Consider the following 11549-nt stretch of genomic DNA (forward strand, 5'->3'; position numbering starts at 1 on the left):
AGATATCTGTGTCACAGGCTAGATAAGATCTTAAGAAGAAACCCAAATAGGGTGCCAAGACCATTTGATGAGAAAAGGATAGTTTGGGCTTTTTTTAAGAAACAAATAATGCTGAGACACCTAGATAGCGATATGGAAAAAAATTAAGTTGAATTCTTCACACCTTTAAAAAAACTCAAAATGGATCAAAGACCTCAAAAGTAAGAGCTAAAACTATGAAACTCTTAGACGAAAACAGAAGGATAAATCTTTGTGTCCTCTGATTTGGCTTTGGAATATTAAATATGATACCAAAAACCATGAACAACTAAAGAAAAAAACCAGATAAATTGAGTTCCATCAAAGTTAAAAACTTTCGTGTTTCAAAAACCACTACAGAGAAAGTGAAAAGACAACCTGCAGAATAGAAAAAATATTTTTATATGATGTATCTGATAAGGGCCTTAACGAGAATACAGGGTGACCATAAACTTCGTGTGCAATTTAAAATAGTTACACACAAATTTTATGGCCACCCTGTATATAAAGAACTCCCTAGCCAGGCATTGTGGCGGGCACCTGTAGTCCCAGCTACTTGAGAGGCTGAAGCAATAGAATCACTTAAGCCCAAGAGTTTGAGGTTGCTGTGAGCTGTGACGATATGACACCCTACCAAGGGTGACATAGTAAGACTTTGTATCCAAAAAAAAAAAAAGAAAGAAAGAAAGAAAGAAAGAAAGAAAGAACTTCTATAATTCAATAATAAGAAGGCAAATAACTCTATTAAAAAATGGGCAAAGGGGGTAGCGCCTGTTGCTCAGTGGGTAGGACACCAGCCCCATATACTGAGAGTGGCAGATTCAAACCTGGCTCCAGCCAAACTGCAACAAAAATTAGCCAGGTGCTGTGGCAGGCACCTGTACTCCCAGCTACTCCGGAGGCTGAGGCAAGAGAATCACCTAAGCCCAGGAGTTGGAGGTTGCTGTGAGCTGTATGATGCCACAGCCCTCTACCGAGGGCAGTAAAGTGAGACTCTGTCTCTACAGAAGAAAAAAAAATAAAACAGGCAAAGGATCTGCATAGAAGATATACAAGTGCCTAATGCACACGTGACAAGATTTTGAACACTATTAGTCATCAGGAATATGTAAATCAAAACCACAAGATACCACTTCACACCTATCAGGATGGGTATAATCAAAAAACTCAGATAACAACAAATGTTAGCCAGGAGGTGGAGAGATTGAAACCATTATGCATTGCTGGTAGGAATATAAAATGGTGCAGCCACGTCTGAAAACAGTCTGGCAGTTTCTCAAATGGTTAAACATTGAGTTGCTATGTGACCCAGAAATTCCACTCCTAAGTATGTACAGTCATCACTCAATATCCACAGGGGATTAGTTCTAGGACACCTGCTGCCAGCCACAGATACCAAAATCCATGGATACTCAAGTCCATTATAAAAAATGGTACAGTATTTGCATATAACCTATGGATAGGTTATATGTACCTTAAATCATCTCTAGATTACTTATAATACCTAATGTAATAAAATACTAAGTAAATAGTTATTCTACAGTATTTTAAAATTTGTATTATTTATATTATTACATTATTAGGTTTTTTAGTGTTTTTTTCCAAGTATTTTTTTCAAGGACTTTTGCTCCATGGTTGGTTGAAGTGGCAGATATGGCAGACACTGAGGACCAGTTTCACTCAAGAGGAATGAAAACATATGTTTGTATAAAATTTGCACAGATGTTTATAGTAGTGCCATCCACAATAACGAAAGGTGGGAGTGATCCAAATGTCCATCAACTGATGAATAGAGAAACTAAATGGTATGTCCATAAAATGGAATATTAGCTGGCCATCAGAAGAATCAAAATACGATTCATGTCACAACTTGGAAGAACCTTGAAAATATTATGCAAGGTGAAAGAAGCCACTCACAAAGACCACATTTTATGTGTTTTTGATTTACAAAATGTCACGTCCAGGATAAGCATATCTATAGAGACAGAATGCAGATCAATGGTTGCCTAGCATGAAGGAGGAATGACTATTAAATAATACAGGGTTTCCTTCTGAGTTAATAAGAAAGTTCTAAAATTAATCATTGCAATAGTTGCACGTATCCCACATAAAACACCATTGACTTGTACCCTTTAAATGAGTGAATTATATAGTAATGTGATCAATATCTCAATAATGCTGGTACATAGCATATATGTAATCTATAAATGTGGTCGGACAATTAAGTTCATGAACTTGCCCCTGAGCTCTTATGGTGGCAGCCAGCACTATACAAACAGCTCGGTAAGGTTTCATAACCCCAGTATATCAGTGTCTCACAGCTGTGTTGTTGACGTGTGGCACTGTCTTGCTGAGTGGTGTTCATTATTGTTGCTGTCTCAAGAATGTCGATGCTTCAGTTAAAGAACAGACATTAAATTTCTTGTTCAATTCAGCAAGAGTGGAAGTGAAGTCAGGGACATGTTGGTGCAATTGTATGGGGATAATGTCATGAAGAAAATGGTAGTATACAAATGCATTAAATGTTTTTCTGAGGGGAGAGAAAGTGTCACTGAAGAGAGGTGAGGGTGGCCAACAAAGAGCAGAACTGCAAAAGTGTGCAAAAATTTGTCAAATTGCAAATCAAAATTGTCAGCTGACTGTGAGAAGCAAAGCAGACCAAGTAAACATTGACAGAGAAATGGGAAAATCTTAACTGAAAATCTTGGCATGACAAAGGCATGTGCAAAAATGGACCTCACCAATGAACAAAACGCCAAGAGCTTCCGTGGCACTGTCTGTGAGCAGGTTTTAGCCAGTAAACAAACCGTATTGCAACATCCTCCCTATTTACCAGATCTGGCCCCCAATGACTTTTTTCTTTGCCCGAATATAAAGGAAGGAAATATTGAAAGGAAGATATTTTGATGACATATAAGACACCAAGGATAAAAGGACAACAACTGTCATGGCCATTCCAGAAAAACAGTTCCATAATTTTTGGACTTTGAAGGATGGACTAGACACTGGCAATGGTACATAGCTTCCCAAAGGGAGTGCTTCAAAGGTGACCATAATGATATTCAGGAATGAGGTATGTAGCACTTTTTCTAGGATGAGTTTGCAAACTTAATTGTCAGCCCTTGTATATGTTTGATAACCTTACTAAGAAATCTGAGCACTCTACATCAGAGGTCTCAAACTTAGGCACTTGAAGGGAAATCCAGGTAGCAGAAATGTGTGGCTGTGACTCAGTACAAGGCAGTGATGGGGCGTTCAGTGAACCACAAGTACATCACAGCTGTGCAGCTGCCTGTGGACACCTGAAGTCATATGATGTGTGGGCCCTGACAAAGTATTGGAAATTAAAACAAAAGAGGATGAAATAGTACAAAACCGATACTAAGCTGGGCAAGGAAAGCCTATCACTGGACGAGATTTCTCCTGTGGGCTTGCAGTTCATGATCTTTGTTCTAAAAGAGATAAGAAATAGCTAAAAGTTTTTACTGGGTAATTTTTCAGCTTTCTCAAGGGCATGTAAGTAATCCCCACCCAACATACACACACACACACACACACACACACACACGCACTTATTTGTCACTTTGTTGCTTCTGGTACTGGTTATACCCTGGGCTGACAGGGTATAGATTTAAGATTTATTAAAATCTTCATTTTAACAAGGAGAGACTCCCACTTCTAAACTTCTGCTTGGGGCTTTCCTATTGGCCTGTGCTACCCCAACTTTGAATTTGAAGTGTTCAGAAGTGGGATGGACAGTGGTGGTGGCTAGTCATTTCCTGTGCTCCCACCACTTCTTCAGACCTGGCTACATCATCTACAAGCTCTCACTCTCTCTTCTCTGTTCCCAGCGGCAGCCCTCATTAGTGTTAAATTGATTTCTGGGGCTGCATTGCCTGGTCAATGCCCACCCCCCCCACCCCACCCCCAGTGAGAGGTAAAAGGCTGCAGTCCCTGTGGGGTGCTTGTGCTTACTGTAAACCCATCCAGACTCCTGCTGTGTGTTTGCACACAACCTTCACCTCTTCAACTGCCTTCCACAGGACCTGGCTTCACAGTAAACATTTCAACAAAGTGCATTTTGGGGATTGAAATACAAGCACCAAAGGAATACTTTGTAGTTAAGGGAAAGTAGGACATCCCAGTCCTCATATACTTAATGGTCAAGGGTGAATACTTGGATTTTTATCTAGGCCTGTAACTCTATTTCTAAATTCATCTGTTATCTAGAGATCAGCAGCATTAGCATCACAGTCAAATAATAAGACAGGAGAGGTACAACTAGAGCATTTAGTGCTTATATGGCACATTTCATCCAAATATTTAAAAAATTTTCTTCATATTCATAAGATGTATGCTTCTACCTGCTACCCCCAACAGCTTATCTGGTAGGTTGCATGTTACCAGCTTGGAATCTAAGTAAGAGATGCAGTGGAGCCAGGTAACTGAACTCCCTGAGGGGTCCTCTTGACACTTAGGCATCTCTTCATTGCTGTTTTTATAATTTCTCCAATCAATTTCAGTGCAAATTTTCATCTGCTGTGTGCCCAGGAAATATGAGGGAGCCATTGCATTATGTAATCATTTAATTTTTTGAAGAGGATAATTCAGATCTCAGGTTTAAATTTCTTGAATGGACAGAGCTGGGAGAGAAATCATCCAGTCCCACCACCCTCAATGCAGATATTATTCAGGAGACATCAAGAGGGTATAGGACTTGCTCAAGGTCACACAGAGAGGTAATGACAGAGACAGGACAAGAACTCTGGCTGTGGAGAGTTGGGATGTTTTAGTTGTTGTTGTTGTTTTGACAACCACTAACAGAGATGCGAAAATTGTGTTAAGGCTTAAATTGGTGAATAAGCAGTATGAGCATTGCACAGTCATGCATCACTTAACACATAGGAGAATATGAGAAATGCATGGTTAGGTGATGTTGGTTTGGTTCATCACAGAATGTGCTTATGCAACCTGCATGGTGTAGCCCCACTACAAGCTGCACTCTGTGTATGGTGCAGCCTATTGCTGTGAGACTACAAACCCGAATAGACTGCTTCTGTATTGCAGACTGTCTGCAATTGCAACACAATGGTAAGTATGTTTGTATCTAAATGTAGAAAAGGCACAGTAAAGTACTGTATAAAACAAAAAATGGTGTGCGGTCTAGGGTGCTTATCATGAGTGGAGCTTCCAGGACTGGAAGTTCTCTGGGAGAGGCAGTGAGTGAGTGGTGAGTGATTGTGAAGGCCGAGGACATTACAATATACTACTGTGGACTACTGTACACTTAGGCCACACTAAATTAATAAAAATATTGTTTCTTCAATAATAAATCTTACCTTCCTATAACTTTTTCACTATAAACTTTCATTTTTTAACTTTTGTAATAACACTTAGCAATGTCAAAACCCACGTTGTACAGTTAGATAAAAACGTTTTCTTCTTTATATCCTTATTCTATACATTTTTCTTCTATTTAAGTTTTTTTAACTTTTTAAAACTTTTTGTTAAAAAACTAAGGCAAGACCACACACATCAGCCCAGGCTTGCACGGGGTGTAGACCATCAATCACTGACCTCCACTGCCACATCTCGTCACACTGAAAGTTCTTCAGGGGCACGGAGCTGTCATCTCCATGATAACAATGCCTTTTTCTGGAATACCTCCTGGAGGACCTGCCTGAGGTTGTTTTACAATTAACTTGCTCTTTTTAATAAGTAAAAGGATTATACTCCAAAATAACAGCAAAAATATGGTGTAGTAAATATCCAGGATGGACTTAAAGGTCATGTGCAATTTTACAATAGTTGTAACTTCAAGTTGCATATGAACTTTATGTCCAGCTGTATAATCCAGTATCACAGTCATTTATTATAATTATCAAGTACTACATAGTGTACATAATGATATGTGCTATGTTTTTATATGACTGGCTGTGCTATATGTATCTTTACAACTGCATCACCACAATACCTGAGTAATGCAGAGCATGACTACCTGGTAAGGAGGATTTTTCAGCTCTGTTATAATCTTATGAGACCACTGTCATATACATGGTTTATCATAGTCCAAAATGTTTTATGCAGCACAGGACTGTAATGGCAAAAAACACAAAGTAATCACCAAACCTTTGACTATAGATGATTAAATAGAAGACTACCCTTACCCCTCTAACACACATACACACCCCACTATATATACACACATACAAATACATAAGAGAAAACCCTCCAAGACAGGGGTCCTCAAACTTTTTAAACAGGGGGCCAGTTCACTGTCCCTCAGACCGTTGGAAGGCCAGATTACAGGCCCCAGGATGAGTTGGCTGCTAAGCAGGACAGGCAGTGGTGGCAAAAACATCTGGCAGGCCGGATAAATGTCCTAGGTGGGCTGCATGTGGCTTGCGGACTGTAGTTTGAGGACACCTGCAAGAATTCATTTCATTTAAGTTAATCAAGGATGGTGGTGATATGGGCAAAGTATAGGGAAAATTAAGTTCTGCAGCTTCAGTTTGAGGATGCTATCTTGTTCTGTTCAAGAGGTAAGCTCTGGATTTAACAGATGTGTGGCCATTGATTAGATAAACTTTTTCAGAAGGTCAGGAATAATCTACCAGGTCTTTGAGAAATTGGACAAACCATCCCATATGATTGTTCAACTCTTTTCACTCTAATTAATTACATGCTTTCCTATCAACCATCTGATTCCTATCTTGATTATCTCGGCAACTGGGTCCTGAAAAGGTGAGTCCCTTCTTTGAATCACTAGAACATTTTAAACATCATTATAAATTAATCTGGCTTTCTGATAGAACATCAATTTCTTCTAAGTTTGGTTACTGTGAATCAGCCAATCATTTCTGGATAAGCCAATCATCATCTTCAGACTATGCAAAACTGAACACCAGAAGTTAGACCATGATGATCTTCCCTTTCTAATCTGTTCTTTCCTTGGAGAACAGGCCACTTGGTCACAAATTGACTACATTGCCCCCCTGCTATTCTAGAAAGAAAAGGGGATTGTTGGTCACAAATTGACTAAATTGCCCCCCTGCTATTCTAGAAAGACAAGTGGATTGTTCTCAAAGGAACAGACACCAAATCTTGGTATGGATTTGTCTTTCTTGCCCAAAGCTTCACCCAGCATCACTGGACGGGGGCTTATAACATGCATGATTCACAGACCTGGAACTACATAAAGTCTGACCAAGAGATACACTTCCAGTGAAGATAGGATATATTGGTCATACTTCACAATTGCGCCATCCAGAGTAGCCACCCTGCCAGGGTGATAGAATGACTTTCTGAAAACTCAGCTGAGAAGAAATACTTGGCAAAAATGGGGTACCAAACTCCAGGATGCAGTATATGTGCTGAATCAGAGAACTCATATGGCACCATGTCACAAAAAGGAAGAATATATGAATCTTGGGCCAAGGAGTGAAGAAAGAGTGGCTTCATTTATTGTCATTCTGATACGTGCTGGGCATGTCCCATTCCCACCATTCTGGTCTGTGAAGTGTTAGAGGTATTGGTCTCCAAGCACACTCTAGCCAAGGGCTATAACAAGAATCCTATTCATTGACTACATGCAACAGCTACCACCTGAGCACTTTTGAATTCCTTATGTCCAGGCACCAGCAGGCAAGAGGAGTCATCTCCATCTTGGCAGGGGTTATTGATGCTGATTAGCAGAGGGAGATACAAATACTCTTACACAGTGGGGTGCATTTCCAAGGGAAGGATACATCTCAAACTCAGGTGATCCATATGGGCATATCCATGTGGTAATTCCTTGCCAAGTTTTGAAAGTGAATAAACAAAGGCCTGAAAAGAGTATGGTTTCAAAAAAAAAGAGTATGGTTTCAGATACTCAAATCCCTCAGAAATGAGGATTTGGGTAATGCTGCCAAGTAAGTCCTTGACACCAGCAGAAATGATAACTGAGCATAAGGGGAATTTTAAATGGACAGTGGAGGAGACAGAATAGTACTGAGATCAAGTGCAGCAGTGGGAGCTGTAGTTTGTCCCCCTAACCTCTCTCTTCTATATTTCCCCTCAGTAAGAGAAGCCCACTGAAACCCTGGAAGAGCTATTCCCCAAACATATAAAATGGATCTGAATTCTGGCAGTCACATAGGTGGACTACTCTGACCTCCCTTTAAGAAAAAACTTGCTGTTCAGCTGCAAGGAGAGCAGTTAATTGATAGGTTCCAGCTGCAGCAACTTAGGGATCCACAACAGTGTAGAGTTGAGACCATGGTCCTCCAGGAAGTTCCCAGCTAACTGCTGAGCATGGTGGGGGTCTATCCATTTCTGTTCTAAAAAGGATTACTCCTAGGGCAATCTTCACTCTAGAGCTCCATGTTGGATTGACTTTGTCTCATCTGCCTGTGGTCTAAGTATCTATCTCCCTGTCCTATCATTCTTTCTTTCTTTGCCTTTTACAGGTGTCAAATCAGCACTGTCATCTGAAAGCTTTTCCTTCCCAATCCTCCTCATTCCTTTTTATCTTTCACAGAGATTCCTCCCAATAAACATCTTGCACCCTTAACTCTTCCTCAGGATCCTTCCCAAATGACCCAAACTGACATACATGGTAATATAACATGAGATCCAGGACACAAGGGACAATTCCCTCACTGAATACCAAAACAGGACTAAGCCCTGTTGATTATTCTTTCCCAATGCATGAGGTGTCTGTTCTCATGTGCCATTTTCATTACCTGGCTTAAGCTTTCACTATAATTTTCCCTCATATTCATTTAAGTAAGTAATATTTTAAATAATTATAAAAATAATATACTATAGAATTCATACAGTACAATACTAAAATTAGCCTATTACACACCAATGCTAATTTTCAGAGCTGACAATAATAGTTACTTATATATCCTTCTGGATTAACATATATTTCTATAGACAAATGAGACTGTAGTAAACATTGTTATGCAACTACTACAGATGGAATACACCTAATCTCAAAATTCAAAATCCAGAATGCTTCAAATTCTGAAGCTTTTTGAGTGCCAAATTGATGTCACAAAAGGAAACTGCTCTCATATGATGGGTTGCAGTGCAAAATATAGTGCAGTCAAAATATAGATGCACAATACAGTTTATTCAGTGACCCTAAGAGAAATAAGACACCTCCTATATGCCTTTAGCTTCAATATATCTTTCTAGAATGTCCATAATTCCCCAGGAAAGCACATCTACAAAGGGTAATAAAATAGCACATGTGCAGGCTGGATGCACCACTGGCAGGTTCCCCATGATTCCTTACATGGGGCCAAAATCTACAAGCATTACTCACTATGTTGTTTTTTCTCTCTGTGGTATAAAGATATTGTTGAAAATATCAAAACAGCTGAAGATACTCCTACAAGTAACAGTGATAAGAAAAAGAAGCAGGATTTATCTTTATCTATAGCCTAGAATGTCAAGGTATTAAAGAAATAGGACAATGGCGGGTATAAGTATGAAAGGTCTTACAGCAGAGTATGGAGTTGGAATGACCTAAAGAAATAGCAGGATAAATTGTTGAAGTTTTATGCTGAAAGTGATGAACAAAAGTTAATAAAAAATAGAAAATACTACATAGAGCTGAAAATGAAGATCTCCATTGTGTATTAAAAGAATGGATCCACTGGGTTGCAGTGCACACATGCCACTTCCTGGTATGCTGATTGCAAAACAAGCAAAGATCTATCACAGTAACTGAAAGTTGAATGGAAGTGTAAATATTCAACATTAGTTGCAGAAATTTAAGAAAAGACGTGGCCTTAAGTCTTTAAAGAATTCTGGTAATAAAGCATCTATTGACCAAAAGCAGCACAGAAATACATTTATGAGTTTGTCGAGGTCATCACTGATCAAAATCTGATGCCAGAACAAGCCTATAATGCTAATGAAACATCACTGTTTGGGTGTAATTGCCCCAGAAAGACACTGAATACAGCTGGCAAGACATCCTCTACAGGAACTAAAGAAGCCCAGGGCAGAATAACTGTGCTGGGAAGTACTAATGCAGTAGGTATGCATAAGTATAAACTTTCTGTGTTAGGAAAAAGCTTGCATCCTTGCTATTTTCAAGGAGTAAGTTTCTTACCTGTCCATCATTATGCTAACAAAAAGGCATGGATTACCAGGGACTTTAATCTGTGGATAAGGGCCACAGTTTATTTTGTACCAGTGGCTCATGCTCACCAAAGGGAAGTTAGAGTGGAGGAAGACAGAAAGATTTTGTTATTCCTTAACAAAATTCAGCTTGACAAAGTTCTGCTCATCTTCCACCTGAAATTCTCTTCAAAAATAATATTTATACCAGGTATTTCCCCCATGTGACTTCATTGATTAAGCCATGTGATCAGAGTATTCTTGGATCAGTGAGAAGTAAAGAACTGTTTTTTGAACAGCATGCTAACAGCAGCGAACAGAGGCATGGGTATGATTTTTAAAAGGAGTTGAGTGTGAAGAATGCCATATATGTTATTGCCAATGCTTAGAACACAAGGACTAAACACATGGTGGCATAATCCCGACACACCTCTGATCTAGGACTATGCTCAGTGATGATGACTAATGAGGTGGTGACTTAAGGATTCCATACGTCAAGTAAGAAAAAGAGTCTTGACTTCTTTACATGTGAAAAATACATACCTTCAGGGTTTCTCAGCAAGCTGGAAGAAGTGGATATTGAAGGTTTGTTTTTTGATTTTTGTTTTCAGTTTTGAAATCATTTACTAACACAATGGATTTGGCTTCAATCACTCTTGTCCACACTCATACCTACAACAGGCACCCCAGTCACAGATCTGCTTTGCAACACAAGGCCATATAGCCAGAAATGGCATTCTCCAAGCCAAACTTTAAATAGATTTTAAAAAGTAATTTCTAATTCTACAGAATTGCTAGGTCAAAAAATACTTCATCTCTTCTACTGAAGGATGCATAATATTCTTTTCAAGCTAAATCTGAACCCTCAAAATTGATTCTAAGCAGAAAATCACTGCAAATTAAAATAAAAAACAAAAACAGAAAAAAATATACTTATTATATGTATATGTACACACACACACAGATTGAATCCTCCAGCACTTAAAAATCACGTTAGAGATGAATTTGGGGATCCTATTGCTCACAACTCCAAAATCCATAATGATTTAAGGACATATCTTTTCCAGTTTCCTTCCTGGCTACCCCCACCCCTTCCAAAACAGTTCAATATAGCCACAGCTCAAGTTTAATGGGAAGAGAGAGAAGTTTGTAAAAAGTCTTCTTTTTTTTTTAACTTTGGTGATCTGAGTGGCACATATTGCTCTTTGCCATTATGTCTAGTCACTCCTTAAGATATAGCCCTATGACTAGAAGAAATTGCAGGGGAAACTCAAAGAAATCAGCCTGGGCGAATATTTTATGAGGAAGGACCCCCCAGGCAATTGAAGCAACATCAAAAATACACTACTGGGACCTGATCAAACTAAAAAGCTTCTGCACAGCCAAGAACACAGTAAGTAAAGCAAGCAGAC

General features: G+C 39.1%; 1 pseudogene; it reads right to left on the reverse strand.

Annotated features, from left to right (window-relative positions):
• Nucleotides 1-11263: 11263 nt before the first annotated feature.
• Nucleotides 11264-11549, reverse strand: part of LOC100951614 — a 17357-nt pseudogene continuing 17071 nt past the window's right edge.

Source organism: Otolemur garnettii, unplaced genomic scaffold (assembly GCF_000181295.1).
Source record: "Otolemur garnettii isolate 467f Iridium unplaced genomic scaffold, OtoGar3 scaffold00006, whole genome shotgun sequence".
Taxonomy (NCBI): domain Eukaryota; kingdom Metazoa; phylum Chordata; class Mammalia; order Primates; family Galagidae; genus Otolemur; species Otolemur garnettii.